Genomic DNA, 27,387 nt, shown 5'->3' with positions numbered 1-27,387 from the left:
CGGATTGCAATTTTTTTTTTGCCATTTCGTGATGGCTAACTAGCATGCACCTTTCCTTCACGAAGTCGCAACAGCCGTTGCATCCTCTGAACTTGTTCACTCTTTAATGTTCATTTTCGGCATGTGCTTTTCGCTATTTTGCAAAGGGTATTCGGCATGCATCTTCCCTTCACGAATCCACACACACCATCCAATCTCCTCAACTTGCTCGCTGGTTAATCTTCTCCTTCTTTGCAAAATCCGCCTACCTCAGGATCTGTGCTTGCGTGGGGTCTACTTGTTGACATTTGTCAGCCCTATCAGTCACCTTGGGAAGTGCACCCACATGTATCAGTTCTGCTTGGGTGCCCAACTAACACCATCCATCAAAAGCCTCAAGCTTTCGACACTTTACTTATGTGGAGTTTTACATATAGATATCAAAAAGTTACATTCCCCAGCCAATGTGGGATTAATGCTCAAGCCTGGGATTGCACTTTCTAAGCTTTTCTTGAGTGTTTTAATGGCGGCCTTTCTCATCCACCACACGTAGGGGGTTTAGCATCCATCCTTCACACTCCACCTCACACATAGCTGCATCACGCGGAGGGAGGGATTGACTGGCATCCAATTGCCAATCATTTCATTTTACCTGAGTCAAATTACATTTGTAATCTGTATAGCTGCATGCTCTTTAAGGCCATCTATCCAATTATAACCAACTCCATCACTAAATTGCTCCTTTTTTCTATATAAGATATTCTTTGGGAGAAAAGGATTCTCCTTGTCATCAAAAGCTTTGCGAAGAATCCATTTTTCAATTCGCCCAAAATTAGGTCTCACCATCTTCTACTGCGGATCTACTTCCATTACAACATTAATAAAATCTTTATCTAGAAAAGGCACATGGACTTCCACACCCCATGCTTCTATTTCCTTATTTTCCCTCAAGCAATTATACAGATGAAGGGCTTTGATCTTGTGGCATGTTTCGCGGTGGAACTCTTCTTTACTTGGAGCCTTGTGGAAAAACAAATAGCCTCCAAATATTTCATCTGCTCCTTCCCCAGAGAGAACCATTTTTATGCCAAGAGACTTAATTTTGTGAGCCATTAAGAACATGGGCGTGCTTGCTCCCATAGTGGTGACATCAAATGTTTCAATGTGATAGATGACATCCTCAATAGCATCAATACCATTCTGTTTTGTATAGAAAATTAAATTCATGATGTATGGTGCCCAGAAATTGGGCAACTTCTTTTGCGGCCATTAAATCAGGGGAATCCTTTAAACCGATGGAGAAGGAATGGAGCTTTGCTCCTCACTATTTAGCAACATTGGCCTCTTTCAAATGACAGACACCAACTATGGCAACTAAGGATGAGTCTAGGCCCCTTGCTCAAATGCTTGCCGAAGCTTCAAGGGGTCATAGGGAGTAGATGGTATTTCTTTTGAATTCCATGGAGGGTTATACCATCTTCATATGCTACCAGCCATTATTGCATTTGCTTAGAATTTAATGTGGCCTCCTAATATACCACGCTGCCTACAAGAGAGGAGCTAATTTCACAATTCATTTGAAAGTCTTTGCAACCTATGACAACGTTTCATGTAAAGAGGATGTTAGCAAAGTCACAGAATTGGGCTTTGAGATGCCAAGGCATTTGCTAAAACTCTAATGGCTTTGCCTTCCAATTCATACATCCATATAAAATGGATGAGACCCATACAGATCAAGACACCAACTTATGCTTCCAAAATTGAACAAAGTGATACATTTGTTGCAGATCCTTCACCAATTTTAAGAATGTAGTGCTCTGGTGTGAGGCCAAATTTGCCCCCAATTGTAAAGGAAATAGTTAGCATGCTCGACATTTTGTCACAATAGCTTCCTCCCTCCTGGTTTTACTTTATACTTAAATTATATGAAACATATAGTTTAAGATATCAATTTAAGTCTTGATTCAAAAACCTTGGGAAACTACAAGTCAGATCGGGCCCCAAAGTGGGTCTGACTAAATTTTTTTTTTGTTTCCATGCAACTAACCTTTGAAATGCCTCAGGAACCTTAAACATACCTCTAGAATCGATCGGCACCATTTTCGGATCACCAAACTGAGTTTTGCAACTTTCAGGCACTTGTGCCACATTTTCGCATTTAATCGCGAAGACAAAATTTTCAAACCGATCAAAGCACCTTTTTGGAGCTTGCCATCTGACAGGCGTGTACTCTGATATACAAGCATGAAATATACCAAACAGTTTCTCAAGACAAATTCTAAGCGAAGAGATAGTAATTGTCGAAAATGACCAACTGGCTTTGTCAACACTACAGACCTGATGAAGTCAATGTTCAGGCAACACATGATGCCTTTCTTAAAAATATCAAACGACCTCTATAGACCCTCAAATATGAGACATAGGTACCTTGAAGTACATATCAAAACTTAGAACTCTCAGTTTGACCAAAAGTTTGAATGGGTGCAAATGGTGCGCTCATGAAAACAACAACTTTAACTGATACGATAATGAAAGTACGGATCACTGAAACAGATGGCCTAAGAAACCCTTTTGAAAACCGATCAAATGGATTGGCAGGAGCTTGAAATTCAAATCATAGTTTTTCATTTGTATCAACAATAGCCTGGAATAAACATTTTGGCATGACATTCACCGGGGCAACTTTTACACTTATGCAAAATAGGGCCTCGACTAGGTGTTGAAACAGGGACTTGTCAAACAACACAAACTGCCAACAGATTGAGCTTTGAAAACTGAGCAAATGGATTCATAAGGACTTGAAATTTTGCAAGATAACTCAAATTTATGCATAGAATTGAATCCAATTTGAAATTATTCGTGACGATCAACAGGGCAAAAGATATAAGCACTCAAAGTAGGCTAATCAATAAAGTCTGCATTTATGCCTAAAATGCACTTTCAGCTCACCCCTCGAAATGGTTACCTGATGAACTGATCCAAACTAAATTTTGAAAGTTGCACATCACAACATAGGTCAAATGAAAGGTGTAGGACACATTTCCCAAGCATTACCCTTTGAAAATCAACTAGCTCCATCTTACCCTCTCTCTACTAGGCCATTCAAACTGACTTATTTGGGAATGCAGAGAATTTTTTTGAAATGGGCCTCTAAACTTGACTCAAATTTAATGAGTCCCAACAGGACCTTTCATCATTTCAGAAAACGGTGGAGAAAACTCTTATTACTTGCAGGATATTGATGGTCAAGTGGAGGAGTTCCCGGTTCATGCTCAGTATCTTAAGCATTTTTTCTCTTGATGAGTAGGAAGTATTTTGTATCATAATAGTTTGAATTTCTTTTTTCTTTCTGTTTTCAATTTTTATGTTGTTCTACTTTCCAGAGATAACTAGGATCTTCCTATGTCCTTAAAAGAGAACATACATCCCGAGAAAGAGCCACTATTAGCACATATTTTTACAAAATATTTTATGCTATAAGGAGGCCTTTTCCTTTTATCATAGGAGCATTTATTGCTGGTTTGTATGTGCAGGAACCTTATTAGCACGGGTAAAAGTTCTCTAAGGATCAGTTGTTTCATGAGTGTCAAGATATCACTTGGGCAACATTAAGGGCATGCACTAAGTATAGACTACACAAGGAATCCATTATGGAAGCATTTGTCAGTAGATAAGTCATTATGGTATGATCTAGGATTGTCCTCTAGTATCTACCAAATCATGTGAAAAAGGTTGGGATCACTAATATTCAGGATGGATGGCTCATTTTTGTTGGATTGCAAAATTTCAATTATCGGCATAAGTAATCCCGATGAAGCAGCATTGGCAAGCAAAAGAAGGGTTATCGACATGACCTATACTGATGAAACATAAGGTAGATGCATTAGAGCACTTAAAAGAGACTCAAAATGGTGTGCACTTTTGAAAAGGTCATACCATCAAGATAGTTTGTTTCAATGAAGCAGAAGGCGGTGGTTTTCTATCGGCATGTATCGGCTTATTGGCAAAACATAGAAATTGATATACCGATAGCCTATGAAGCCATCAGTGTGACATGTGATGATAAGGAAATGCGGGTCATGGACTTATAGTATTGGGAGATCAGAAGCAATGAGAAAAGTCTATCTCAATACCCAATGGTTAAAGGGAACCGAAGGTGGTCCCATCAGAGAAAAAGACCATATCAAGATAAGGCAAAAATAGGTAGACCAATCCTCAATGTCATAGAGAATCGGAAGGCGGAACCATTGGCATTACCTGTATCGATAAAACAGACTCGGAAGCATAAAGCATAAAAGTTCATTGGAGACTCATTGGGACTTTGGGAGGAATAGAAAAAGGCTATACCGACCCCCGATGAAGATAGAAGTGCTTGCGGGGATATCGGTGTAAACTATAGCGATAAAGTAAACATTAAGTGAGGACTCATCGAGACATTGGAGGAAGAAATTTTATGCTATGCTGAGTCCCGATAGGACTATTAAGGCAGATGGGGAGTTGCTAGGAGTTCTTCAAGGTAAGTTATACCAATAGCATGGGGGACTTAGTCAAAATGCAGATTAATATATTGAGATCATCTGGGCATCAGAGGGACATGAAATAAACTATGCCGACACCTGATGAGTTCAGTAAAAGAAAACCAAAGGCAAATGCATCAGGGAGAATTATGTCGATGGAGTGTTAAAACAAAAAGAAAAGTCAAGATTGAAGGGATGCCAATCAGGATAAAATGAACCATCGGGATAGGAGAAAAATTGTTATCCCGAGACCCGATAAGTTGGTTGGGATATATTGTACCGATTAGAAGGTGAAAAGTGGTAAAGTCATAACAAATAGTGCCAAACAATTGAATCATCAGGAAAAGTCTTGCCGATTAGCCATTGGAGGTCTTGATGTGAAAAACTGACATAATGGATTCAATTAAATGCATCTATTGAGCAGGTTCATTGCCACATGAAGCAAATCCATCAATATTGTGGTAATTGAGTACAAGATTGGACTTCTTGGAATATATAACCAGTGTTGCATAACAACATTTCACACAGAGCTATTGTAATAAGATATTAGGTGTTTATTAAGAGAATATTCTGAGCTACTGAGCATAGAGTAAAGAAATTTACAGAGATGGAGGGGTCAAGCTGAAAAGGGAAGCGAAAGGTTGTTGAAGTATCTAGTAACACGATGAAAAAATTGAAGGGTGAAGTCGGTGAAGCTCAAAGAAAATTAAACCAAGATATGATAGATTAGATGGGCTCTCTAGGAGCTAGGTCACGTAGAGCTAAGGTGAATTTTCCTATTCATGACAAGTTGGAGGACAGATATAGAGACATTTGAGATGTACTCCAACAGTGCATGGGCACGAGTTGTTTCTCTTTCATTACCTTCACAGGGATGAGCCTATGCCAATTTCAAACCCATGGAACACCGATTTAGGTAAACTTGCGGTACCTAATGTCTTTGTAAATATTGACTTACTGAAGCTCCTGGTAAGACATTATGATGCAAACAAATGATGCATTTTGTTTCCCTATGGGACTGCTTTTGTTCACTTTCCAATAGCCACAATTCAGGAAGTTTTTGCAGTGGATCTAGAGGCAAATGTGCCTTTATCATTTGTGGATTTGGAAGAGGAATACAAAAAGATGGATACCACATATCAAGGTTGGAACCTCACTATCCACAAAGTGGAAAAGGGTAGACTAACAGAGGAAGATGGTCCTCCTTATGATATGACTATTTTCAAGAAGTATCTATAGTATACATATATGGCTTGTGGCCAGCTTGGAGGAGTTGAAGCTCCTGATGTAGCAAACATAGGACCATTGGTTTTAGCAGCAAATATCTAGAGACATGAGCCTAGAGCTTTTGATTTTGCTTCGTACCTAGTGGACAGACTGCATGAAGGCTTCATAAATTTAAAAGATAATCTAGACAAGCATTTCAAGCATTATTCATTGTTAATGCATATTATTTTATTTTATGGGAGATTCAGGGGATTATGGTCAGAGGGTTTGAATGTAAATATAGTAGGGAAGAATGGACAGGATCAACTAGTGCAGTTGTGGGTTTCTTTCTGGGATTACAGATATGTGAATTCTCATTACCTCAAATTTGAGGAATTCTTTGTTAAACCAATTTTTTTGCTCTTTAGTGATCCTCTACAAGGATCATTTTGTGAGGATGTCAAGAAGTCTCTTAGGCCTCACGAGCACAAGAATCCAAAGGTTAATCACAATTGAGGTGATTGGTACTCATGCCAAAAATTCACTTTTGTTCGATGCTATAGATTTGAGGGGTATCCCTATGTGTTCCCAAAGCCTACACCAAATAGGATTGCTTTTTTGGAAATTGTAAGGCAATTAAGTGTCTCTAATGCTAAAAATTTTTCAGGTGCACACAAGCAAGCCTTCCTCCCTGGTACACTTCATTTCCAAGATTTTAAAGTTGTATCTACCAAAGCATATGAAGTTATTGATAGGAAGTTGGTGGATGAATACAACCTATTCTAACACATATCTAGAACGCATTATGATCTCGAGGGGTACATCCATGCAAGCAGGAAGAGGAAGGAGTTGGGAGATTATTTTTATCATGAGGATGAATTTGAAGACATGTGTAGAAATAAGGAGGTGGAAGAGCTAGCGGATGTTATGGAGACCTTGTAGAAAAAACTAGAGGAGAGAAGGCAGAGATTAGAAAACATGGAGGAAGAACTAGCCCAAAGTGATTTAGGGGAGAACGAAGTAGTTTCCAAGCTCTGGGCACTTGAGAAAGAAAAGGATCCAGAGGCACAAGATAAGCTCATCATTGCATTGAATGCAGAAATAGATGAAAGAATGATAGAGCATGTTTCTTTTGTATCAGATGATCAATTTATAAAGTCTAAGGAGTTCAAATCATTCCTGTACCATTTCAAGGGTAAGAAATTAAGGGAAGCAGTCCCAAATATTACCATTGAGAATGAGGCAGAAATGAAGAAGAGGTTGAAGGAAGATATCGACACGGAAGTTGAGACTATGACCCCATAAAATGGGAGGCAACTACTTGTAGAGGCTAGAATAAGGATATGAAATTGAATATCCAAGGAGTAAAAGATATTTTTATTGGATCAAGGTACGATCCAAATGAGGAAGAAATGTTGTTGTGGGCCTTATACCCTCCCAATAAAAGGCAAAAAATCATAGATGTGGATAAAGCCTTTGGTCACATGATGACCCTGAAAGTTGGAGAGGTAGACCCTATGGTCACGACCGACATAGGTATTAATATTTAAAAATTCAACAATGCCTAGATAAGGTTGTATATGAAGAAACCCTTAAAAGGAGTGGGCATCCAATCCCTCAAATTGCTAATTCAGAAGGTCAATGGAAGAAGAAATTTGAAAAATTAGCTTATGAGCATACTAAGTTGAAGAGGGAGATGAAGAGCATCAGGGTTGACACTGCTTGTGTTTTGCTGAGTAAGAGATATGACAATATGGAAAAGGTGTTGGATGAGTTATGGGGTGTATATCAGATAAAAATGGACAATATGGTTTCACACACCATAATTTGAGATAGACTCAACCTATTGTTACAAGATGCATCGACTAGAGAAAAGGTTAAAAAGAAGGTTTAGGGTCTGCTTGTCACACATGAGGAAGTTACAAAGGAATTGAAGTTTGAATTTGATGAATGCCAGCAAATTTTTCAACGTGGGGTTCCCCATTTGGTAGATGATGTAGGAGTAATTAAAGATAAGACCATATGGCTTTCTGAGTGCAAATCTTTACTTAGTGCAGCCCAAGCCATTGCCAAAACAGATATCCTTGATATGAATGACACTGCCGACCAGTTCGAGAACTTTTACATGATCAAGAATGTAGCCAAGGATGTTGTCTTCAACGCTACAACCTATAAGGATGCAGGATAGTTCCAACATATTTAGAAATGTGGAGAGCGGATGGATCGAAACTCTTAGTTCTTTGTTTTAGTTTTTGTAATGTAATTGATAATTTAGTTAGGCTGTTTAGTTACTATTCAGTTAGTTGATAGGATAATGGAAGGGTGTGTCCTTCCATTCGTATATTTTAGCATATATATTTATAATGAGTCATTTTGTATGAGAAGGTATCGAGGACTCAGAAAACACATATTGCCTGGCAAGACTACAAGTTATATGTATTAGGGAAGTCTATAGAACAAAGAGGTATCTTTTTATGCAAAAAAGACTGTAATGTATTATTTTCAGGTACAACATGTATATGCAATCATCTCTTAAGGATTAATATATGAAGTTTCATTGTTTGTTTTCCTAAGTATTGTGCATACTTCTGTGTTGATGAGTTATTATGTCCTCTTGATAAATCTATTATATGATTTACTATGATGTGCCATCACATGTTTTTACATTAAATATGAGATCGGGTTCTTTATTGTTGTGTAACACATATTGAAACCTTCATAGTTGATAATTAATATTGTCTCAGGAGTTGATATGATTTTCTATCCACAAAGTATCATAAATACCCCTAGATAGAGGCACTAGTCTGCTATTTATCTTTTAAGGTTTTGGTTGGTCATGCATTCAAGGTCCCTGATCGAGAAAAATTCTTCCTGAATTCTATATTAACTGATCTTTACATATTTCTTTTAAGTCCTGGAAGCATTCTTATTCTTAATATACTATTACAATCATCTTCATTTCTTTTCAAAGGCATTTTACTTAAAGCACTTAATAAAGCATAAATTGTAGAACAAAAGATTGCTAGTTTTTTTAATTTGCTAGAAAGCTTAAATGCACTTTAAACAATCTCTTTTGTGCTTGAGTGGAAGAGGTATACCCACCTAGGTTTAGTGGAGCCTTAAGTGCAAAGGGATTTGGTCTTCGACCATCCCTGTTTGTTGGCCAAGGCTTGTTGAATTAGTTGAGGATTTGGCAAACCCTTAAGTTTTCCAATCTGTGGTTTGGGGAACCAACATGCCGATTTGAAGTTGCGCTGATGACTTTGTTGACCTGATCATTAGAAATCTTCTTCTCCAGACACTGTCCAATCTGAGGCAAACCGGTGATGGCCCTGATGTCCTCCTTCAAAATCTTGTAAGGTCTGTCCAACTAGATGAATTCTCCATACACTTTGTTCAAAACATATCTAACAATCTCATCTTCAAATTATGGGATATCCAAAATGCTAGTAAACCCTAGATCCTCAATATGTTGATACTCGGGTTTGATCTTTCCAAAATATCCCATCAACTCACTCATATACATGCTCTTGATATCACTGGTTCCTATATCCTCAATGTGGTAGTGAATTTAAGATCTAACATCTTCCACATATACAACTCCTTTCGAGACATGGGAAAATACACCAACTGAATCATCCAAAGTGGCAATATGTGGGCATTGCTTGAAAATCGGCCTAGGAGGGTCCTTAACCTCAACAACAGTAGGATTGACAATAAAATTAGGTGCAGAGGATGATCCCGCTTCCATGATGAAAGATAATATTGGTAAGTACTTGATAAATAGTTATTAGTGAAACCCTAAAGAACTCTTCCGATCGTTGGTGGAATCACTCAAGAAGTTATTGGATAGCACTGAATTGCCTTAGACTCATTTTGAATCACTCTTAGTAACTTTGAATGTAAAGTGATCAGAAATGAAGTGAATTCAACCTTATAACCTCCAAGAAAAACCCTAATCCATCATTGATATGAATCACTTGCCATGAAGGATACCAAATCTCGGTCAAACATCTCCATACCGGATAAGCATTTCCATTGTCGAGAACAAATTCCAGAGCCTCTTTCCGAGGCTAAAGAAGTATTATCATCAAATTTGCCTACCCTTAAGGCATATGCCTCATTTATCGGATGAGCTTCTTGCCGATGCAGGAGAAACCTCCTCTATCGGTTGAGTAACCAGAGAACTTCCATTTTCTAATTGATCTTCTAATTTCCTGGCCCATTTCTTGATATGATCTTGTCGGATTTCATTAACCTTCTCTTTCCCTTTATCATTTGATCCATCATTGCCAACTGGTGGATTTGTGCATCTACAGAACTTAGCTATGTGTCCAACCTTATTGCATACATAATATGTAACATTTTTCTTTTGAATTGATTTGCTAAAACCGGTATAATTGCTTGACTTGCACTAATTAGCCATATGTCCAAATTTTCCACATGCATAACATTAACATTCATTATGCAATCTTCTGTCTTATGACCATACTTTTTGCATTTAGAACATTGACCAGGAGAATAATCATAGTTCTGATTTGCTCTATTTCTACATTGCCTAGCCATGTGACCAAATTTATTACAAACAAAGCATCTACCATTAAATTTGTAAGCATTAAGTTGCCTTATCAGTGCCTTCTGGTTTTTATCTTCATTGTAGTACCAAAACTCTGACCATGTTCAAATCGAAGTCCACTGGAATCTCCATTCCATCTTTGACTTTTCAGTAATTCATCAAGCTGTGCTGAACTAAACTTTCATTTTTCTTTATATTCACTTGCAATAGTTAGATAATATCTAAGAATTAACATTTTTCTTTCAAGTTATTGTTCATTACTCTGAGATTGCACTAAATCAGTTCTCAACGTATCATTTTCATGAACCAACCTAACACATTCCTCAAATTTGTCTTTCAGAGATATAGCGAGATTTTCTTCCTTCTTCCTTCGGTCTTCAATCTCCCTTGACATTCTCATAGTTAGGGCTTGAATTTCATTCCTCATGACATTGTTCTCCTGAGTCAGCTTCTGACATCTTTCATTAAGGGTATCTTTCTCATCATTATCCTTATTTTGCAAAAGTTCCTTCCTCCTAGCTTGAACAGATGACAACCTCTCTTGTAGGATAAGAATGAATTCCTGAGAAGAATTTAATTCATCTTGTAACTTCAAGTTCTTCATCCTTTCAGCATCATAATCTTCAAGTGATACCTCAATTTGTCTTTCCAAACTCATATCCATGGATTTTGGATTTAGGATCTCCCTCAAGATGTTAAAATTCCTCTGAGGCACAAGGCTCTGATACCAATTTTTGGAATCCAAGAACACTGTGAGGGGGGGGGTGAATCAATGTTCTACCAGAATGATCAATTTTAACCTTATTAAAACACGCATTCACTAACTAGTATACCGGTACATATAAGATTGAAAGAAGAGAAATCAATAATCCAATCACACAAATGAATACCATAACATCGATAATTATATGTGAGAAACCTCGAAGAGGAAAAAACACGATGGGATTTGTGACCCACAATATCAATCCACTAGCCATATGAAAAGATATTACAAAATATGGGGGTGTGCACTTGCAGGAAGGCTTATAGCCTACAACACACTACTCATCACAAAAGGAGTCTCATTGACTACATACCAATCCAGACTATAATCCAGAGAAATGAGTGAATTGCAATGATAGCATCTTCTATGCCTGAATACAGTTTCGATTAAGCTCTGACTCTTCTGGTTCTGATACCCTAAACCCTTACCAGAATAACCTCTTACATAATCAACATTCCTAGCATTACAAATATCACTCTCATATCTCTCATACCTCATACCTCATAAAATGATCTAATCAACTGACCTATATACCCTTACAATCCTTCATTCCTTATGTCGGCTTACATAGATAATTACAAAATGAATATACAAGTCAGCTCAATACATAAATACATAAATATCAAAATCAATTTCTGATGCCAGATCTCCCAAATGATGTCAGCCTCTAATATCGGTATCCTAAATGTGAACCATGTCAACTTGCAATGCTGATAACCAAAGAATTCCTCCCAACTGGTGAAGATACTTGGCAGTGCCGGTGAAGTGTCTTTCAGTAAACAACCAAATAAAAATATGAAGCCAAAACATGTTTCCATCAATGACAACATATTGAAACCAATAAAATGAGTGTCAATTGCCAACAATTCTTAGGCTCATATTTGGGCTTGACTCGTTTCACATCATGCATGTGTATAGGGAAGGCAATGGGGTTGTTGATGCCTTGGCAGCCCTAGGATTATTGAACATTGGCCTAAGATGTTGGAGGAACCACAATTCTTTGCCTCCCCATGTTAACTCCGTCTTGAAGGGCAAAGGTACCAAAATTCATTCCCATGTTGATTCTCTTGTTTAGCCTCCTTTTGTACTTCCTCTTGATGCTCTAGGGTCTTGAGAGGAATTATTTTTAAAATTTTAAAATGGGGAATATGCTAATGACTACCACCAAGATTTGGATGAGATGGAATAATCAACAAGGGAATATGTTGAGTACTGCCAGCATGGCCACCAAAGGTGAGGTGTATGCAGTAATCATTTTTGGGTATGCTTTTGGGGGTCATCTCCTCATACTGAACTGGAAGGGTTATGACATCTTAAGATATTGGCCTCGCTGGATTTTTTTTAAGGCCTGCCGTATGCAAAATCCATGTGCCACTCGTATCATTAATCAAACTAGCTTTGATTGCAAGATAATTTCCTATGTGCCTAAGGTCCTGTCTCTTGTTATGATTAATGACTCTCACGAGTTCCCTATTTCCAATGTCATTAATGGCAATAATTCTTCTTTTTGGCTCCTTGATAGTCATCCCAGGCTTAATTTATCTGACCCTTGTGAAATTGTTAATTATATTTCCTCTAAAAGTTGCATCCTCAACATTCTTAGCGTGGATTTGATTGTGTCTTCTGCTAAACAAGAGCTCTTCAACTTGGCTATGAGGGGTAATAGAGTGCGTTATGAAACTGATCATCCAAACAATTTTAAGAATGATGCTCTCATTTGGAAGTACTTTGTGGAAGGTTGGGTTGTGGATTTCACGGAGTGCCTTACATGCCACGATGAGAAACTCTCAGTTTAGTTTGCGCCCTCTTGGTCTAGGAGAAGGGTCACGATTGGGGGTGTCTCTTTTGAGGTTTCATAGGACTCAATTACTCAAGTTGCGATTCTCTCACTGGAAGGGAGAAGGTGTCTAATAGTGAAGGTTTGAAACATTTCTTCATAAATAAAGAGGAGTCGGTGAAATTGTAGGGTGGTTTTGACCATGAATAACTAAAGCACCCGTGGAACCAAATATGCTTGATGATAAAGAAATACTTTACACTAGAAGGCCACTTCAAGGTATTTTATTACTACCACCTTCCTTTTCTCAATCACTTTCACAATAATGACCTGCTTTTTTACCTTTCTTCTTATTGCATGCTCTGGAAACTTCTATTAGAGAAGCCCTCAACCCCAAGAATGGGGACAAGCCACCTATTCCGCTTCACCAAGGCCTTATTTATAGGCTCTATGATTTTTATTGGTCTCTCTACCCGCCTAGGAACCTCAAGTTGGTTCAACCCTCTGCTTGGCTTCAAAACCTTTCATGACCTTCTCTTATGGCCTTATTTTTCCTAGGGTTTTCTAATTCCCACATAATTCTCTTGTGGCTGCCCAATTTCCCCCCTTTGTTTCTATCACTGAAATTACCCACTTTGTGCCCTCTTCTTCCACTGCTAAAGATAAGTTTCAAACTCCCCCCAAGGGCAAAGGGAAACCTCCGACAAAGTGCAAAATAATTATCATTAATGAAAATTCTTCATCGAATGATATGGAGGAGGAAAACACCTCTCTAGACACAGAAAGAAGGAGGAGATCCCACAAACTTGTGTCTAAGGGCTCCTCGAAGAAAAAAAGAAAAAACCCAATATGTCTCTGATGTTGAGGAGGAACATATTGATGACAAGGAGGGGGAAGATATTAAGGATGTGGACACTTTTGGGGCCCCGATGGATGTTGGAAATGCAAAGCTGGAAAGGGAACCTAAGGTCTCGATCAATCTGGTGGACCCGAAGGAGGTCATGAAAATGGTGGGCCTAGAGGACATGGGAGCCTAGGAAGTTAGTGCCCCTATTGAGGATGCAGTAAAGATGGTTGAGATTACCAAGGAGTAAGAAGTGGATCTGGCTGCAAAGACTGTGGATAACTTGGAGCAGAATAGGGAGGGTAGTGCTGCAAAGACTAAAATCCCCCAGGAGATCCCTACCATGGACCAAATCTAAATTGTTAGTACGAAGGTCCCAGTGATCCTGAATAAGATTGATAGGTTGACGCCACTCCTGGATGTGAAGGCCATCATTGATGAGGTTAAAGAGTTGAAACAAAGGACGGAGGTCTGTGATACTTAGATTATCAGTGTTAACAAATTTTGACTGAAGGTTCTTCATAGCTTGGCACTAACTCTCTCCCTCTTGAGAGAGCGTATTATGGACAATGATGCTAATAAGGAGGAGGTCATGGAACTATATAAGTTCCTCTTTAATGAATGGAACAAGGTCATAGATATGATATGGGTTTTCAAGTCAACCCCTTAGGTCTTGTTTTTCTTGTCTTTGGCTGGGACGATGTCCCTCATGTTTTGTTGGTTCAAACTCTTGCTATTTTTTGGTTCTAAAATACTTTAGCTTTTAACTATTTTTGTGTTTTTCTAGTGTTGTAATGGTGTTGTTGATAGTTCATGCTATGTAAAGGGTCAATGCCCTAACTCTCACTTCTTTTATAATTAAAAACATGTCAAAGAATTCGGTGCAACATTAAAAAACTAAGCATGTGTCAATCTATTATCATTACTTGAGGGAAAAAGTCAATGAAGAGTAAGTGAAGTTGGAATATGTGTCTACAAAGGAATAGATTGCTTATATTTTCACTAAGTCTTTGCCTACAGATACATTTGTCTATTTGAGAGACAAGGTAGGGGTATCCACCCCTCTTGATGAGAACTAGATGCATTGAGTTGCATCGATCTGGTGGACTTCATAGTCATATCCTTTTTATCTAGATTGATGAGTTAGTGTTGCTCCTCTGGTGGAGTAGTTTGGTTATGTGTTTTAAAGGGGGAGAGATTCATGTTTTCTTCATCTAAGGGAGTGAGTTTGGTTTTGTGTTTTGAGATTTTTGGCATTGTTGTCAAAGGGGGAGAGAAGCATGTAGAAAAATATTTTATCTACTTGATCTTAGGGGAATTTTGTTGGAATTATTTTCTTTCTATGCATTGATTGTTTTTCACATTCATATATTGCCATCAATGCTAAAGGGAGAGATAGTTGGACATTGTTGCTGCTAGGATATGTTGTTGTCATTGATGTCAACATATTCCTGCTCTGGTGATTGCAAATTGGTTTATTGGGATCATGTTTTGGTGTATGGAGTATTTATAGTATCACCATATTCTTTTGTATTGGATTTGGTAATCTAGGAAGCTTAATTTATCATATCATATGATCCGGTTTTGTAGTTTGTGCTTTGCAAAGTTGAGTATTTCCTCTGGTATATTTAGGTGTGATTAAATCTTGATCTGATTCTTTGGGAGACTGTTTGGGATGGTCTTGTGTATCTTCATTTCATATGGTTCATGATTTGGTGCTCCGCAAGTTATCTTTCTTCATGATAGTTTCTATTGTTTGAGTGTTCTTGAGTTTCATATGTTGATCAATGAAGATTTGATAAGTGGTGTTGGTGCAGTTGTTGCTGATGATTCTAACATGCTTGCCGATGTTTTCTAATTTTGTCCTATTTGTTTTGATGATCTGCATTGATCGTTATGTGAGTTATTGGTGATTTTGTTGAACCAGTGATGTTCTTCATGTTATGTGGTTTTCCTATGGTGTAGCATGTTGTAGTTGATCTTGGTGTGATTTCTGGTGGTGTTGCATCTTTGGAGATTTGAATTAGGTCCATGATATGTCACTTATATCATTGTATTAGTCCGGTGGTCGATCTTTGTATCATGTGATGTAATTTTTTAATTATAAAGTTAAGGGTTTAGCCGACCTTGTTGTCAAGGTTGATGAATTGTATACATAGGTGGTATTGTCACACAATTTTGGTGTCATGGTTGTGTCTACATTATCAGAGAGTGGTGTATGTGCAAACAATTGATTCATCCTTTGACATTGTGATTGAGTAAAGATTGGTGTTGTAGAGCAAACAATTGTGCTTAACCGAAACTATCATCAGGCAGTTGGAGATTATATTATTAAAGTTCATTCCTTTCGGATTGTAGTTTGAATCTTATTGTAAGTGAGTGAGACTTCCTTGAGGGTTGTAGCCTTCTGGGTCATTATATTTTGAGCCGTGAGCTCTAGGCAGTGTGCCTGAATGCATGTGCATTCCCCATTGTAATATTTACACATACTACTGTAGAGTATCATCTTATTGTGGGTAGGTTTCCACCATGGTTTTTACTATAACTCAGTTTTCCATCTCAAAATATTGTTGTTGTGTGTTGTGCAATCAATTTTCTTATCTTTTTTGTTGCTGCAGTTTATCAGATCTATATTTTTTATTAAGTTTGTAGATCCAGTGAAAACTGATTCACCGCCCCTCTCAATTTTACTTCATTGTTGTTGCCAACAAAACCAACACCACTGAATCAAATAATCTTAGATCAACACGGTAACACTCAAGAACACTTAACAACAACAATTCAGACTAGAAAGATGACTTATGGGGCACCAAATCACAAACCATCTAAAATGTAGATATACATGAACATCCAAAACATTCTCTCAAATCTGCAACCAAAAATATGATCGTATCGGAGCACAATGGATCAAATACCAAACTCTACCAACCACATCATAGAATAACAATCTTTATACCAGAATCCACAAGTCAACAAAACACCACATAGCATCATGGAATCAATAAATAATGAAGTATCTCTAGTTGATTCAACATCCCAAATAGATAAACCAGCTAGATCAACTCAATGCAAATATCGGATCACCAATCATATCAAAACACAGGAATATGTTGACATAAATGACAACAACATATCCTAGAAGAAACAATATCCAACAATCTCCCCCTTTGGCATTGATGGTAATGTATGAATGTGACAAACAATCAATGCAAAGGAAATAGATGAACATCAACAAACTCCAACAAACTTCCCCTAAGATCATGCACACAAAGCTCCAAAGATAAAGTTATTTTTCACATGCATCTCTCGCCATTTGACAACAATGCCAAAGACATAATACAAATCATGCTTCTCTCCCCCTTTATAGGATAATCTCTCCCTCTCAGAAAGACAATCTCTCTCCCTTTGGGTAAACTCGCAACTTTGAACATCTGAATTACTATCTGACTACTCCGGCTGAGTAGTAGCACCAAATCATGAACCTGGATAAAAGGATAAGGCTCTGAAGTCCATCAAATTGATGCAACACCATGCATCTAGTTCTCATCAGGAGGGGTAGAGACCCCTAACTTGTCTCTCAAATAGACAAATGTATCTGCAAGCAAAAGTTTAGTGAAGATATCGGCAATTTGATCCTTTGTAGTGTTGGAATTCTACACTCAAATGATAATGGTTGATGTTTTCATTTATGGAAACCAACTGGTAACATGTTGTATAGGTTCATAGAAATCATACATCGACAAGCACTGACACCGGTAGGCACATTCACTGACATCCAGATTACACCAGCAATGAAGTATATCGGCACTCAGGTCGATATGAGACAAAGTTTTATTTATATGAATTGTATTGTAAATGTAATTTATTATTTGTAAGATGACATGATGTATTGTAAAGACTCATATATGTATGAGATCTAATAGGTCATTTTTGTAATAGAATGGAGAGGAAATTATGTAATGGTATTATGTAGAAGATAGTGACAGGTTTTGATTAAGGTATCTAACTGAGCTTAAACCGGTACTGAACCAAGCATTGTAGATGCTATTTTGACAAATGCATTATCTTGGATTTAATTATCCATATTGTAGTCAGTGAGACTTTTTCATTCAGTAGTGAGCTCTAGGTTGTTGGCCTTCCTACATGTGCAGACCCCTATTGTAACTAATATTTATTCATATTGGCTAGTGAGTAAATATTGTGGGTCACAAATCCTACCGAAGTTTTTCCCACACCGGGTTTCCTCACCAAAATATCTTGTGTTATGGTGTGCATTTATGTTGTTTCTGTTATTTATCTTTACTGCATTATTTATTGTTTACCAATACATTAATTTGGGTTACAAAGTTATAAATAAGTTCAAATATTCCATTAACCGGTTAGACATTGATTCACCCCCCCTCTCAGTGTCTTTGGGACTGTCATTGCATATAACATGTAGATACATATTCAAATATGAATTCTTCATCACTAACTTTCTCCCTCAAGAAATGATACTTTATTGATACATGACTTGTTTTAGAATGCATTACTAGATTCTTGGGAATATTGATAGAACTTGAATTATCACAATATATAACAATAGGTTCATCATAAACAACTCTAATATCCTTCAACATCCACTTCATCCAAACTACCTGACTATAGTTACTAGCAACGACAATGTATTCAACTTCAACAGTAGATAAAGATATAGCATCTTGTTTCTTGTTGGACCATGATATCAACTTCTCCCCTAGAAAGAAAGCTCCACCAATAGTTCTCTTCTGGTCATCAATATCATCTGCCCAATTAGCATCAGTATAAGCACATAACATGGAATCATCATTCTTCAGATACGATAAACTATACTCAATAGTCTCCTTCAAGTATCTGAAAAATCCTCTTCACATCACTAACATAAGTCTATTTAGGGTTAGCTTGAAATCTAGCACAAAGACAAACAACATGCATAATATCTGATCTAGTTTGAGTTAAGTACAACAATCCACCAACCATAGATCTATACAAAGTCTGATTAAATTTATGAGATTGATCATTTTAGACAACTTGCATCTAGTCACCATACGAGTTCCAACAGGTCTGAAATCATCTAGCCCAAACTTCTTCAATAATTCCTTCACATACTTAGATTGAGAAATGAAAATGCCTTTGTCAATATGTGGAATCTACAATCCTGAGAACAATTTCATCTCACCTATCATAGACATCTCAAATTTCTTTTGCATATCATCAATAAACTTCATACTCAAATCATCATCTCCTCCAAAAATGATATCATGAACAAAAACTTCAACAATCAAATTGTTATAATTATCAACCTTAAAGTATAAATTACTATCAACATTACCTTTATAGAATCCTTGTTAGCATTAGCCAAGAGTGAAGACCGAGCGGGGTGGGTGAACAAGTCTTCATTAGAATACCAAACTTAACCACAAAACATAGATCTGATAAACTACACCAATAAGACAGATAAGAAAATTAACAACACAACACACAAGACCAAGATTTTGAGGTGGAAAACCTAGTTAAGGGAAGAACGATGGTGGGAATCTACCCACGGTAAGATGATACTTTGTAGTAGTATGTGAAAATATTACAATCAGGAATGCACATGCATTCAAGCACACTACCTAGAGCTCACTGCTCAAATAATATTTTCTAGGAAGGCTACAACCCTCAGAGAAGTCTCATTGACTTACAATAAGATTCAAACTACAATCTGGAAGAAATGATTTGAAAGAATAGAATCTCCAAATGCCTAATTACAATTCTAGTTAAGCACAAATGTTTGTCTTGCAACACCAATCTCACCACAAACTCAAAACTGAAGGATAAATCACTTGATCACACACAAACCTCTCTCTCATAATACATACACAACAATGACAACCAAACTATATGACTATATCACCTATATATACAATTCATCAACATTGATAACAAGGTTGGTTAAACCCTCAACCCTGAATTATAAAATTACATCACATGATACAAAGATTGATTGCTGGACCAATATAATGGTTTACATGGCATAACATGATCCTAAATCAAATTCCCCAACACACAACTCCACCAAAAATCATGCCAAGATCAACTACAACATGCTACACCACCAAAAATATCGCATACCACACAAATCATCACCAGTTGATAGAAACTACCAAAAACTTTCACAATGATCAATGTGGATTGCCAAAATAAATAGGAGATGATTAAGAAACACCAAGAAGCACGTTAGAATCATCCAGAACATCTGCACCACCACCACTTTTCAAATATTCATTGGTCAACATCTGAAAGCTCAAGAACACAACCAATCAACAACTATCATGAAGAAAGATAACTTCCGGGGCACAAAATCATGATCCAATTGAAATGAAGTTACACAAGACCATCCCAGGCAATACACCAAAATCTCAGCACCAGATCTGATCACACTGGAATATACCAAAGGATATACTAGATTCTTTAAAATAGTGATCAACAAACCAACACTACAAACTGGAATAGAGAATCTTCCCAATCTACAATCACCAGAATATGCTGACATCAATGACAAAAACATATCCTAGCAGCAACAATGACTAACAATATCCAACAATATCCCCCTTTGGCATTGATGGCAACATATGAATGTGAAAAATAGTCCATGCAATGAAAAGAAGATACCTCCAACAAACTCCCTCTAAGATCAATATTTAGAAAGAAGTTTTCCACATGATCACTCTCCCCCTTTGACAATAATGTCAAAGTTCACAAAATAGAAAACCAAACTCTCCAAAACAAAAACATGAATCTCTCTCCCCAAGACACAAACTACTCTAGCAGAGGAGAAACACCAGCTCATCAATCCAGATAAAAAGATAAAGCTCTGAAATCCACGAGATTGATGCAACTTAATGCATATAGTTCTCATCAGGAGGGGTAGCTACCCCTAACTTGTCTCTCAAGTAGAGAAAATGTATCTGTAGGCAAAGGTTTAGTGAAAATATCATCTATTTGTTCCTTTGCATATACATACTCCAGATTCACCTTCTCTTCACTGACTTGCTCTCTCAAGTAATGATATTTGATTGACACATGTTTAGTCTTTGAATGTTGTACTAGATTCTTTGACATGTTGATAGCACTGCAATTATCACAATATATAACATTAGGCTCATCATAAATAAATCTGATATCTTTTAACATTTGCTTCATCCAAACTACCTAAGTGCAATTACTAGCAGAAACAATGTAAGCTTCAACAATAGATAAGGATACTGAATCTTGTTTCTTTCTATCCCATGAAACCAATTTCTTACCCAAAAATAATGCTCCACTGGTAGTTATCTTTCAGTCATCAAAATCACTAGCCCAATCAGCATTAGTATAGGCACAAAGCATGAAATCACCATTCCTAGGATACCATAATCCATAGTCCATGGTTCCCTTCAGTTATCTGAATATTTTCTTCACAGCAGTGACATGACTATCTTTTGGATCAACTTGATATCTAGCAGCCATGCACACAACATGCATAATGTCTGACCTAGTCTAAGTAAGATACAATAGTCCACCGACCATAGATCTGTACAAACTCTAATTATCTTTACGAGATTCATCATTCTTGGAAAATTTGCAACCAGTGACCATAGGAGTTCCAACCTGTTTGGAGTCATCTAATCCAAACTTCTTCAATAGTTCCTTCACATACTTGGTTTGAGATATGAATATACCTTTTCCAGTTTGTGCAATCTACAAACCTAAAAAAAAAATCATTTCACCAATCATAGGAATCTCAAATTCTTTCTAAGTATCACCGGAAAACTTCATGTTCAAGAACAAAAGCCACATCAAAAATACAACCCACATCATCCTAGAATAATCATCAATTAGCAACATGAAATATCTATTACCCTACACACTTCTAACATTTGTAGGGCCACATAGGTCAGTATGCACAAGATCTAGGAATCCATCAGATGTATATTGTTTTCTTTTGAAATAAATTCTTCTTTGCTTACCCAACTGACATTCCTTACATACAAGATTAGTAGGCTTAACAATCTTAGGAAGATCTCTAACAACATGTGTAGAATAGATCTTAATCATTGAATTAAAATTTATGTGACACATTCTCCTATGCCATAACCAACTCTCATCAATTTGAGCAATAAAAAAAAAATCTCACCAACATTTGAATGAAAAATGTTACCTTCAGTCTTAGTTCCATATGCAATCTCTATACGAGAGGCATTTAACATCTTGCAATTATCATCCTTGAATTGTATATCATAACCCTTATCAACCATCTATCCAACACTTAAAATATTATGCTTCAAACCTTCAACATACAAGACATCATTAGTGTTATTCTTACTATCAAAAGAAATAGAACCTCTACCATGGATCACACAGGCTTTGTCATCTCCAAATCTGGGTATTCCACCATCATATCTTTCCATGCTTACAAATTTTCTTTTATCACCGGTCAGATGATGTGAACAACCACTATCAATGACCCATTCATCTTTCTCATCAACTTTAGCAGCTAAAGCTTTCTCCTCAATAGTACAGCTAGTGGAATCAATAGGTACAGGTCCATCTTCCTTAATTGAAAGGAATACACCTTCAACTCCTTTATATTCTTCATCTGTAATACCTTCATGAACAACATAATAATAGTTCTTCTAATTTCTAAACTTCCGGTTAGGCTTGTAATAGTTTTCATACTTCCCATGCTTGTCATATCTATCATTCCTATCATGCTTATCAAACTTATCATGTCTATCATACTTAGCCATTCTCTCCAGGCACATAGAAGAAAAATTTCCTACCTTGCTACAAGAGAAAAATTTCAAAGGAAACTTGCCATCATACTTACCAACACCTTTAGGCAATCTCCGAGCAATCAGTGCTTCAAGTTCATCCAACTCCCTTTCTTGCTCTTCTAGCTCTCTTCTCTCTCTTTCATATCTAGATATTTTACACTCATCAGGATCATATTTCTCCTTTCTATATACAGATGCAAATTATTTGAATGTTGTCTCAGACATTCCATGTGATTCTCCAAATTCATTCAGCTCAAATGTAGCAAGATTTCCAATCAAATATCTCTTGTCATTGTAGTCACAATTTAGATCTCATCAATAGTAGCAACCTTATTCTTATAGATAGGAGACAAAGATCTCAACACCTTAGCAAAAATTTCATCTTCCTCAATGTTTCCACCAACACATCTGATACCTAGGACAAGGTCATACACCTTAGCCATAAAAGAGTGTATGTTCTCACCATCTCCCATCTTCAATGTCTCATACTTTCCTTTTAAACTATGTAGCTTAGCAACCTTCGCTTTTTTATCACCTTCATACAGCACCTCAAGTTTCACCCAGATCTCATGTGCGGTGTAAAGTACCATTACATTTGCCATCTTAGAATCATACATGACACTAAGAAATGCTTACTTCACTCTAATATTATGTTCTTCTTCCTTAACCTCATCAGGAGTAGATGGTCCATTATGAGGAACAACATAGACATTCTTTGTAATCTTCCAATAATCTTCACCAAGACATTTCAAGTGCAGTTCCATCTGGTCCTTCCATATAGCATAGTTACTTCCATCAAATCTTATATTATCCTTAAAGTTTATCCTTGAGGTGTCATCCCAGATCTCATCAAGCAGTTAATATTATACCAGAGGATCTAGCTCTGATACCAATTATTAGCAGTAGCCAAGAGGAAAGACTAAGAGGGGGGGGGGGGGGGTTAATCAGTCTTCATCGGGATAACACACTTAACCACAAAACATAGATTTGATAAACTACAATGTATTAAGATAGATAAGCAAATTAACAGCAAAACACACAACACCAATATTTTGACGTGGAAAGCCTAGTTAAGGGAAAAACCACAGTGGGAATCTACCCACAACAAGATGATACTCTAGAGTGGTATGTGAAAATATTGCAATGGGGAATGCACATGCATTTAGGCACACTACCTAGAGTTCACTGCTCAAATAATATTTTCTCAGAAGGCTACAACCCTTAGGGAAGTCTCATTGACTTACAATAAGATTCAGACTACAATTCGAAAGAAATGAACTGAAAGAATAACATCTCCAAATGATTGATTATAGTTTCAATTAAGCACATATGTCTTCCTTGCAACACTAATCTCACCATAAAATCAACAACAAAGGATAAATCAATTGATTGCACAAAAACCTCTCTCTGATAATGCAAACATAATAAAATGCAAACTACATGACTATATCACCTATATATACAATTCATCAACCTTGACAACAAGGTCGACTAAACCCTCAACCCTAAATTACAAAATTACTTCATATGATACAAAGATCTACCACCAGACTAATATAATGGTTTGCATGGAATAGCATGGTCCTAAATCAAACTCCCAAATGCACAACTCCATTGAAAATCATGCCAAGATCAACTGCAACATGCTAAACCACCAGAAATACCACATAACACACAATTCATCACCTGTTGATAGAAACCACCAAAAACTCACACAATGATCAATGTGAATTGCCAAAATAAATAGGACTTGATTAAGAAACACCAACAAACATGTTAGAATCATCCATAATAGTTTCACCAACACCACTTTTCAAATCTTCATTGGTTAACGTCTGAAAGCTCAAGAACACAACCAATCATCAAATGTCATGAAGAAAGATAACTTGTGGAGCACCAAATCATGATCCAACTAGAATGAAGATACACAAGACCATCCAAAGCAATATACCAAAATCTCAACACCAGATCTGATCACACCAAAATATACTGGAGGATATACCAGATTCTGCAAAATAGTGATCAACAAACCAACACTACAAACAGGATTAGAGAATCTCCCCAATTTGAAATCACCATAATATGTTGACATCAATGAAAACAACATATCCTAGTAGCAGCAATGACCAACAATATCCAACAATCCCAACTTCAACAAATACTTTTCTAATCTAGCATACCATGCTCTAAGGGCTTGCTTTAGTCCATACAGTGCTTTCTTTAGTTTACATACCATATCTCCTTCATCTGATAAAGAAAATCCATCTAATTGTTCAATATATACTCCCTCTTCCAAATCACCATTCAAAAAGGTTGACTTAGCATCCATCTAATACACCTTTAAATTCTTGTAAGCAGTATATGCAAGTAGCAATCTAACAACTTCAATTCTAGCTATCAGAGCAAAAATCTCCTCATAGTCAACACCTTCCATCTATGAACACCCTTTACATACCAGTCTTGTTTTTTTTTTTACCACTTCACCGACTTCATTTAGTTTATTTTGGAACACCTATTTAGTGCCAATTACATTCTTGTCTTTAGGTCTCAGAACAAGCTCCCAAGTGTTATTTTTCTCAATTTGATTCAACTCTTCTTCCATTTCTTTTATCTAATTCTCATCTTTACATGTTTACATCTTTAGGTTCAATCTTTGAAATCAAGCATATCTCTTCAGCAACAATCCTTCTCCTAGTCATTACACCTTTATTCTTATCACCAATACTCTGATTTTCTGAATGATTCAATCCTACATACCTTAGAGTCTTTTGATTAATTTTGATTGTTAGGCTCTGGAACTTCTTCACTGGAAGCAGCAATATCTAGATTAAATGTCTCTTTCAGAGTATTTTTCTTTAAGATCTCATTCTGGACAGGCTTGGAAATAACATCTTCATCATCAAACTCATATTCACATGCTCTAATCATCTTTCCATGACATTCATCAACCTTCACATTTACACTCTCTATTATCTTCCTTGATGTCTTATTGTAACACTGGTATGCCTTGCTCTTAGTAGAATAACCCAAGAAAATTCCTTCATCACATCTTACATCAAACTTTCATATACCCTCATCTCTCTTGATATAACATTTACTTCCAAAAACTCTGAAATATCTAACTGTAGGAACATGACCAAACCATAGATCATAAGGAGTCTTATCAGAATCACCTTTTATATGCACCTGGTTGAATGTGTAAACAACCGTGCTAACAAATTATTTCCAAAGGGTTTGTGAAACATTTACTTCAGTTAGCATAGTCCTGGCAACATCCAAAAGGGTTTTGTTCTTCCTTCCAACAACTCCATTCTGCTAAGGGGTTCTAGGAGCAGATAATTGTCTTCTAATTCCATTCCTTTCACAAAATGTATCAAACTCTCCTAATGTAAATTCTCCTCACTGGTCATATCTCGGGTATTTCAACTTCAATCATGTCTATGTCTCCACCTTATCTTTTAATATCTTGAATTTCTCCAATGCTTCTGATTTCTCCCTTAGGTAACCCACATCATCCTAGAATAATTATCAATCAGCAACACGAAATATTTGTTACCCTTCATACTTCTCACTCTTGTAGGACCACATAAGTCAGTATGCATGAGATCTTATAAACCATTAGATGAATACAACTTACTCTTAAATATAGTTCTTGTTAGCTTTCCCATCTAACATTCTTTACATACCATATTAGGTGGATTCATGATTTTAGTTAAGTCTCTATTTCTTGAGTAGAACTTATCCTTATCATGCAAACAAAATTAATATGACACATCCTTCTATGCCACAACCAACTTTCATCAATCTGAGAAATCAAACAACTTTTCTCACCAACATTCAAATGAAAGATATTACCTTTAGTCTTAGTCACCGATGCAATCTCTATATTGAAGACATTCAGAATCTTGCATTTACCATTCTTTAATTCCAAATCATATCCCTTGTAAACCATATGTCCAACACTGAAAATATTATGCTTTAAACCTTCAACATACAAGACATCATCAGTATTATGCTTACCATTAAAAGATATAGAACCTCTACCACGAATCGCACAAGCTTTATCATCTCCAAATTTTACTATACCACCATCATATTTTTCCATGTTCATAACTTTTCTTTTATCACCTGTCAAATGATGTGAACAACCATTCTCAATTACCCATTCATCTTTCTCTTCAATCTTAGTAACCAAATCTTTCTCCTCAACAATGAAACTTGTATAATTCACTGATATTGGATCATCTTCCTTGAACGTAATAAATAAAAACTCATCTTCTGAATTCCCATTCTCTGATTATTCATCTATCACACCTTCATCAATAGCATAATAAAACCTCTTTTGATATCTGAACTTCCGGTTAGGCTTATAGGGCTTATCATTATTTTCATGGTTTTCATATCTATCATACTTATCAAATCTATCATGCCTTTCACAATAATCATGCTTATCATATGTAGACATTCTTTTAGGACACCTAAAAGAAAAATTTCCTATCTTATTACAAGAGAAACATTTTAAAGGCAACTTTCCATCATACTTACCAGCTCCCTTAGGAAATGTCCAAGCAATTAGGGCTTCAAGCTCATCCAATTCTGTTCCCTGCTCTTCCATCTCTCTCTTTTCTCTTTCATATCTGGATACCCAACATGAACTTTCTCCCGGATCATACTTCTGCTTCTGGGATATAGACGCTCTGAATGAAGTCTCATATTTTCCATGTGATTCTCCGAATTCACTCAATTTAAATGCAATAAGCTTTCCAACCAACATGTCTCTGGTCATAGTAGTCACACTCCATATTTTATCAATAACAACTACTTTATGTTTGTAAGCAGGAGGCAATGATTTCAACACTTTAGTAACAATCTCATCTTCTTCATGAGTTCCATCGACACATCTCAT

The 27,387-nt window shown here is 36.7% G+C and overlaps 1 pseudogene; it reads right to left on the bottom strand.

Annotated features, from left to right (window-relative positions):
- Positions 1 to 636: 636 nt before the first annotated feature.
- Positions 637 to 27,387, bottom strand: LOC131027078 (asparagine synthetase [glutamine-hydrolyzing]-like; annotated as a pseudogene).

The sequence above is a fragment of the Cryptomeria japonica genome, chromosome 2 (assembly GCF_030272615.1).
Source record: "Cryptomeria japonica chromosome 2, Sugi_1.0, whole genome shotgun sequence".
Taxonomy (NCBI): Eukaryota; Viridiplantae; Streptophyta; class Pinopsida; order Cupressales; family Cupressaceae; genus Cryptomeria; species Cryptomeria japonica.
The sequence above is the reverse complement of the archived record's forward strand: the minus strand, read 5'-3'. Positions and strand labels throughout refer to the sequence as shown.